We start from the raw sequence: 6994 nt of genomic DNA on the forward strand, positions 1-6994 counted from the left end.
GATCATCGGGACTTTATTCTGAGGTACCTCTGGGTGGACTCAAACATCCGACTTTTGGGGGTAACAGCTGAGTGATTAACCATTTCTACCACCCAAGGATCCTCACTAAAAGAAGGAGGCTCAATTCATAGGGGCTACCAGAACCTTTTTTTTTTTTTACCAGAACCAGGTGACAGGAGAGGAGATAGGCATATGGGTAACAGACGTGTAGACCTTCGTGTGAAGAGGCGAATGCTAGTGAAACTATCTCGTGCGCCCAGTTGCTGGCCTGTTTTTCCTGTAACATAGTGAGGCGCTGTGGTAAAGATGTCTCCTACTCCCACCCAGAGTAGTTTTTCATCTTTAAAATAAAGAAAACTGAGAGTTAGGAAAGATCCCAGCAAGCACTAAAATCCACTGTTTCCTAAAGAGCTCTGTGATGCTTGTTCGGAATAGATTCCTAGACTCCACCAGAATCTCCAGGGAAATGGCTGGGATCTATTTAACAAACATAGGTTGCTATGAGTTGAAATCGATTCCATGGCAAGGGTTTTTATCTATCTATCTGTCTGTCTATCTATCTACCCTATGTTTGTTTTTTGTGCTCCATTCTAACACTTGGGCAAGTCTACTAACGTGACTACTGCAAGTCTGCAAATAAGGAAACTGAGGTCCACAGAAGTGGCATACCCAAGGTCCTTTGAGTCACATCAGAGCCAGGACTGAACTCCAGTCTGGAGCACATAAAGCCAGCTCTAATTTAATTTCCATATGAATAGGCAGAAGTTCCACCTTGTGGGTTTTAGGGCTTAGGGCAGGAGGTGATTTAGGCAATCCCTCCTATTCAGCCTGCAGGAGAAAGTTCTTTACCGGGCTCTCAAATGACACCCTAGAAAAGATAAGACAACCCCAGTTCTCAAGAGTCCTGATTAGTTCTTCCACTGAAGTTCTTTAACTTTGCCTTTTGATTGTAAGTTTATTTAATACCAAGGAGCTCGTTCTATTGATCACTGCATCTGACCCACCTCTGGTATTTTTGAGCAATTGACCATTGTCTGAAGTGTAAAGTAAAACTAATTCAAATTGAATCAAATACCTAAACATAAAACCAAAAACTATAAAAATCATAGAAGAAAAAATAGGATCAATGCTTGAGGCCCTAATATATGGCATTAACAGGATACAAACCATAACTAACAACACCCAAATTCCAGAAGATAAGCTAGATAACTGGGATCTTCTAAAAACTGAACACTTATGCTTATCAAAAGACTTCACCAAAAGCATAAAGAGAGAACCTACAGACTGGGGGGAAAAATGGCTATTTAAATCCAACAAAGTTCTAATCTCTAAAATCTACAGAAAAATCCAACACTTCTACAATAAAAAGACAAAAAAAATCCAATTAAAAAATTGGCAAAGGAAATGAACAGACGCTTCACCAAAGAAGACATTCAAGGGGCTAATAGACACATGAGGAAATGCTCGTGATCACTAGCCATTAGAGAAATGCAAATCAAAACTACAGTGAGATACCATCTCACCCCAGTATTACCAGCACGAATCAAAAAACAGAAAATAACAAATGTTAGAGAGGCTGAGGTGAGATTGGAAGTCTTATGCGCTGCTGGTGGGAATGCAAAATGGTATGACCACTTTGAAAAACGATATGGTGCTTCCTTAAAAAGCTAGAAATAGAAATACCACATGATCCAGCAATTCTACTCCTAGGAATAAAAAACCTAGAAAATAAGAGTTGTCACACAAATAGACATATGCACACCCATGTTCATTGCTGTATTGTTCGTAAAAGCAAAAAGATGGAAACAACCTAGATGCCCATCAACAGATGAATGGATAAACAAACTATGGTATATACACACAATGGAGTACTATGCAATGATAATGAGCGATGATGAATCTGTAAAGCTTCTCACAACATGGATGAATCTGGAGGGCATTATGCTGAGTGAAATAAGTCAATCACAAAAGGACAAATATTGTATAAGACCACCACTATAAAAACTCATGAAAAGCTTTCCACACAAAAAGAAACAATCTTTGATGGTTACGAGGGAGGGGAGGGGTGGGGATAGAAAAACACTAACAGACAATAGGTAAGTCGTAACTGTGGTGAAGGGCAAGACAGTACACAATACCAGGGAAGCCAGCACAGCTTGTCCAAGGCAAGGTCATGGAAGCTCCATAGACACATCCAAACTCCCTGAGGGACGAATTGCTGGGCTGAGGGCTGTGGGGACCATGGCATCTAGCTCAATTGGCATAACATAGTTTCTAAAGAAAATGTTCTACATTCTACTTTGGTGAATAGTGTCTGAGGTCTTAAAAGCCTGTGAGCAACCATCTAAGATACCCTACTGGTCTCACCCCATCTGGAGCAAGGGAGACTGAAGAAAACCAAAATACAAGGGAAAGGTTAGTCCATAGAACTAATGGACCACAACTACCACAGCCTCCACCAGACTGAGTCCAGTACAAGTAGGTGACGCCTGGCTACCACCACTGACTGCTCTGACAGGGATCACAACAGAGGATCCCAGACAGACCTGGAGAAAAATGTAGAGAATTATAACTCAAAAAAAGACCAGACTTCTGGCCTGACAGAGACTGGAGAAACCCTGAGAGTATGGCCCCCGGACACCCTTTTAGCTCAGTAATGATGTCACTCCTGAGGTTCACTCTTCAGCCAAAGATTAGACAGGCCCATAAAACAAAACAAGACTAAAGGGCACACCAGCCCAGGGGCAAGGACTAGAAAGCAGGAGAGGAGAGCCAAGCTGATAATAAGGAACCCAAGGTCAAGAAGGGAGAGTATTGACGTGTCATGGGGTTGATAACGAATGTCACAAAGCAATAATGCGTACTAATTGTTTAAGGAAAAGCTAGTTTGTTTTGTAAACCTTCATCTGAAGTACAATTTAAAAAAAAGTTTGACAGTTCAAGTCTACTGACAGGCACTTGGAAGAAAGGCCTGGCAATCTACTTCTGAAAAATCAGCCAGTGAAAACACTATAGAGCGCAGTTCTACTCTGACGCACAAGAGGTTGTCATGAGTTGGAATGGACTCCGCAGCAACTGTTTTTAAATTCTGCCCAGTGCTTGGAGAACAAAAAAGCCCTGAAAATAAAGATGCCGCTCTTTATAGAAAGTGTTCCTCCATCATCCAAAATGCCCCCCACAACAAATGTAAGTGCTAACAACTGAGTGCATTTTATACCTGGCTTTTGATTAACTGACACCTAAAAAATTAGCTATATGCCCATATACTGTACAAATACCAATAGCCATAGAGTTGATTCCAACTCATGGTGACCCAATGTGTGTCAGGGTAGCTCTATAGGATTTTTGATGGCCGATTTTTTGAAGTAGATTGCCAGGTCTTTCTTCCAAGGTACCTCTGGGTGGTCTTGAACATCCAACCTTTCAGTTAGCATCTGAGCTCATTAACCATTGGCACCACACAGGGACTCCATTTTGTTTTGTTTTTTTTCTTCAATATTTTCTCCATTTATCATGATGTTGCTTATTGGTCCAGGTGTGAGGATTTTTGTTTTTTTTTAATTGAACTTTAGATGAAGGTTTACAGAACAAAGAAGTTGCTCATCAAACCGTTAGTATAGTACACACATTATTGTATGACATTGGTTAACAACCCACGACATGTCAACTCTCTCCCTTCTCAACCCTGGGTTTCCTATTACCAGCTTTCCTGTTCCCTCCTGCTTTCCAGTCCCTACCCCAGGGCTGGTGCGCCCCTTTAGTCTTGGTTTATTCCATGGGCCTGTTAAATCTTTGGCTGAAGGGCAAACCTCAGGGGTGAGCTTATTACTGAGCTTGAATGGTGTCCAGGGGCCATACTCTCAGGGTTTCTCTAGTCTCTGTCAGGCCAGCAAGCCTGGTCTTTCTTTTTGGGGACTCCATTTTGTACCCAGTAGAGATATAACTCTTCTAGTATATTATCTCAATTAATCCTCCCAACAACTTAAAAAGTATGTAAGATTATCCTTATTTTACAGCAAAAAAACCCAGGAGCAGAAAAGGCAAATAACTTGCCTGAAATTGCACAGCTAAAGTGGAGGTGTCCTCACTTTCTGGTTCCCTCGTGCAGTTGAACACTGGCAGAGATGGAGAAGTGCTGTAGAAACAACCAGATGGGTAGGGAATCTGAGAACGTCAGAGCTGGAATTAGGAAGCTGCTGATTACTAATAACTAGGTGCAAGGCGCAGTCTTGAGAACAAAATGAGATCCCTTACAGGAAATAAAGTTTTTCTTCTTTCTTTTCTTTTTTGTACACCTAAATCACAGTGTGTAAAATTTGATTCTACCATGTACACACACACAAACACATATGAAGAAAGATACAGAGGAACAAAAATAGGATTAGATTCTATAATGGTAGTTATTTCTGGACGGTGAAGTTATCTTTTACATTCATCTATAGTGTTTGATTCTTTCAAAAATGAGCTTGTTTTATATATTAGAAATATATATAGGCCCATACACTACACAAATACCAGTTACCATGGAGGCAGTTTCGACTCCTGACCATCTCCCACGTGTCAGAGTAGAGCTGTGCTCCCCGGTTTTCACGATCCTCCCAATATATCTTTTCCCGTCTGTAGCTTTTTCAAAGGTCACTTGTACTGTGTCTACATATTTCAAAACAATAGGTTGTAAATTCAAGCATTTAATGTAACTCTTGGTTTTTGTTTTTTCCACTGAATTGACATGAAATTTGCCGCTGTTCATTCCGAGGTTTTCGTGCAGGAATGACTGGCCACTTTGATACCCTACACCTGATGGTGTAATGGTGAAGAGCTACAGCTGCTAATGAAAAGGTCGGCAGTTCGAATCCACCAGGGGCTTCCTTGGAAACCCCATGGGTCAGGTCTACTCCATCATATAGGGTCTCTGAGACAGAACCGACTCTACAGCAGTGACTTTGGTTTTTTTCTAGGTACAAGCTATGTACTATAACTTCAGTTGAAAAATAGGGATTTTTCTGAGCTTTCCCATAGACTTTCAACAACGTGAGAATTTTTATCGCCTTATTGTGACAAGACAAAACTAAGGTCATTTATGATACTCCCTTAGAAAAATTAAGCCCACTCATCCCTAGCCCACAGATGAATGACTTCATCATTACCCTTTTCAAAGAAAAGGCATTTATTTATACATCAACATTTAAAAAATAAAAACTAACTGAAGCTAGGTTTATTTTTGCTAATGGGGTTTGAGATGAAAGATTTGTTTTTTAAAAGAAACACTTTTCGTGGTATATTGTAGCATTTAAGACCTAAACAAAGCCGCTCAGTACCAGTGGGAGCTAAAAACTAATTAGAAATCAAAATTACATTCACTTCATCAATGCTAAAATAAATCCAAGGGAAAACAAAGTGGTACTTTTTTAATTAAAGTTAATTCTGTGTAATAATCTTGGTTCCTGTTATTTGCAACTGAGAGAGGTTTTTTAAAAGGAATGTTCAAGGATGTATTTTTTTTTTTAAGAGCCAATAATTTGCTAAGTTTTGTAGAGCGTGAAGATAAATCAAAGTAGAGGGAGAAAGGCGAGGGCATCGGGACAGGCAGGTGGCCTGAGATGAAAGCAGCTGCTCAGACTTCAGGAAGGGTGAGCTCAACCACCTGCGTCGCTGGTGGGATGACTCTGAGCCTCAGAGAAGCCAGGCAGGGTGCCTGACATCAGGCTGGGTCTACAGGGCAAGGCTTCCCCTCTCCTGTTCTCTGTCGTGTTGCTGGGTGGAGCCCTCTCACTCAAGGGACAGTATGGAGAAGAGAATGCTGTTCTAGTGGTGAGTCTCCTCGGCCAGGAGCAGGTACAAAGGGGAGAATCCAATGGAGTGAGACAGCCTCTTATAGAAACAGTTCTGGAATTGTGGGGTTGCCTCCTAGACAGCTTAAGGCACCTTAGAAAACTGAGAAAGACTTTGATCTAACCAAGTCCCTGCCTGATCTGACGGGCCTTGGTGTATACCCACTCACCCTCTCAGTGCAGCCTGGGGAACATTGCTGTGTATAGCAAGAGCTGCTGTCTTTTACTCAGGTGGTAGCAACCATCTACTGAATATTTGCTACTCTCCAGGCCCTCTATTAAGTATTTTTTCAAATATTATCTCATTCAATAGTCACAACAACCTTTGTTGTTTTTGTTAGTTGCTGTCAAGTCAGCTCTAACTCATAGTGACCCCACGTACTACAGAATGAAACGTTGCCCAGTCCCAGAGCCGGATTACCTAACAAGCAAGGTATGCATCGACTTACTTGTGCAAATTTGCTAATCTGTAGTGAACAATTCCACCTGTTTTTTTACCACATCAAAGATGTGGTAAGACCCATGTGAAATTGTTGGCTACATATTGGTAAGTAAACACAAGTAAGACCGTGTGGACCTTGCTTACTGGTTAATCTGCCCCTGCTTGGTCCTGTGCCGTCTTCATGATCATCGGTAGGCTCGTGTCCGTTGTTGCAGCCACTGTGTATTTTGCATGCCTTCCCACCTAAGGGGCTCATCTTCCTGCACTCTATCAGACAGTATTCTGCTGTGAGTGGTAGGATTTTCATTGGCTAATTTTTGGAAGTAGCTCACCAGGATTTTCTTCTTAGTCTTGTCTTAGTCTGGAAGTGCCATTGAAACCTATTCACCGTGGGTGACCCTGCTGATATTTGAAATACCAGTGGCGTAGCTTCCAGCATCTTAGCAATACATGAGCCACTACCCTACAACAAACTGACAGACAAGCGGTGGAAAACAACCTTAAAAAAAAAAATTTGGAATTATTATTCTCATTTTATAGACAAGGAAACTGAGACTTACATAAAATAACTTGCTTGGGGCCATAGAATGAATAAGTGGCAGAGGAAGAATTCAAAGCCAGGGCTGTCACACTCCGAAGCCCATGCTGTTAGCCATCTTGGCACGAGTGTTTCTCCAAATGCAGGCCACTACACATTGGAATCAACTCGAGTGCTTAAAAA

This window comes from Elephas maximus, chromosome 2, assembly GCF_024166365.1.
Source record: "Elephas maximus indicus isolate mEleMax1 chromosome 2, mEleMax1 primary haplotype, whole genome shotgun sequence".
Classification (NCBI taxonomy): domain Eukaryota; kingdom Metazoa; phylum Chordata; class Mammalia; order Proboscidea; family Elephantidae; genus Elephas; species Elephas maximus.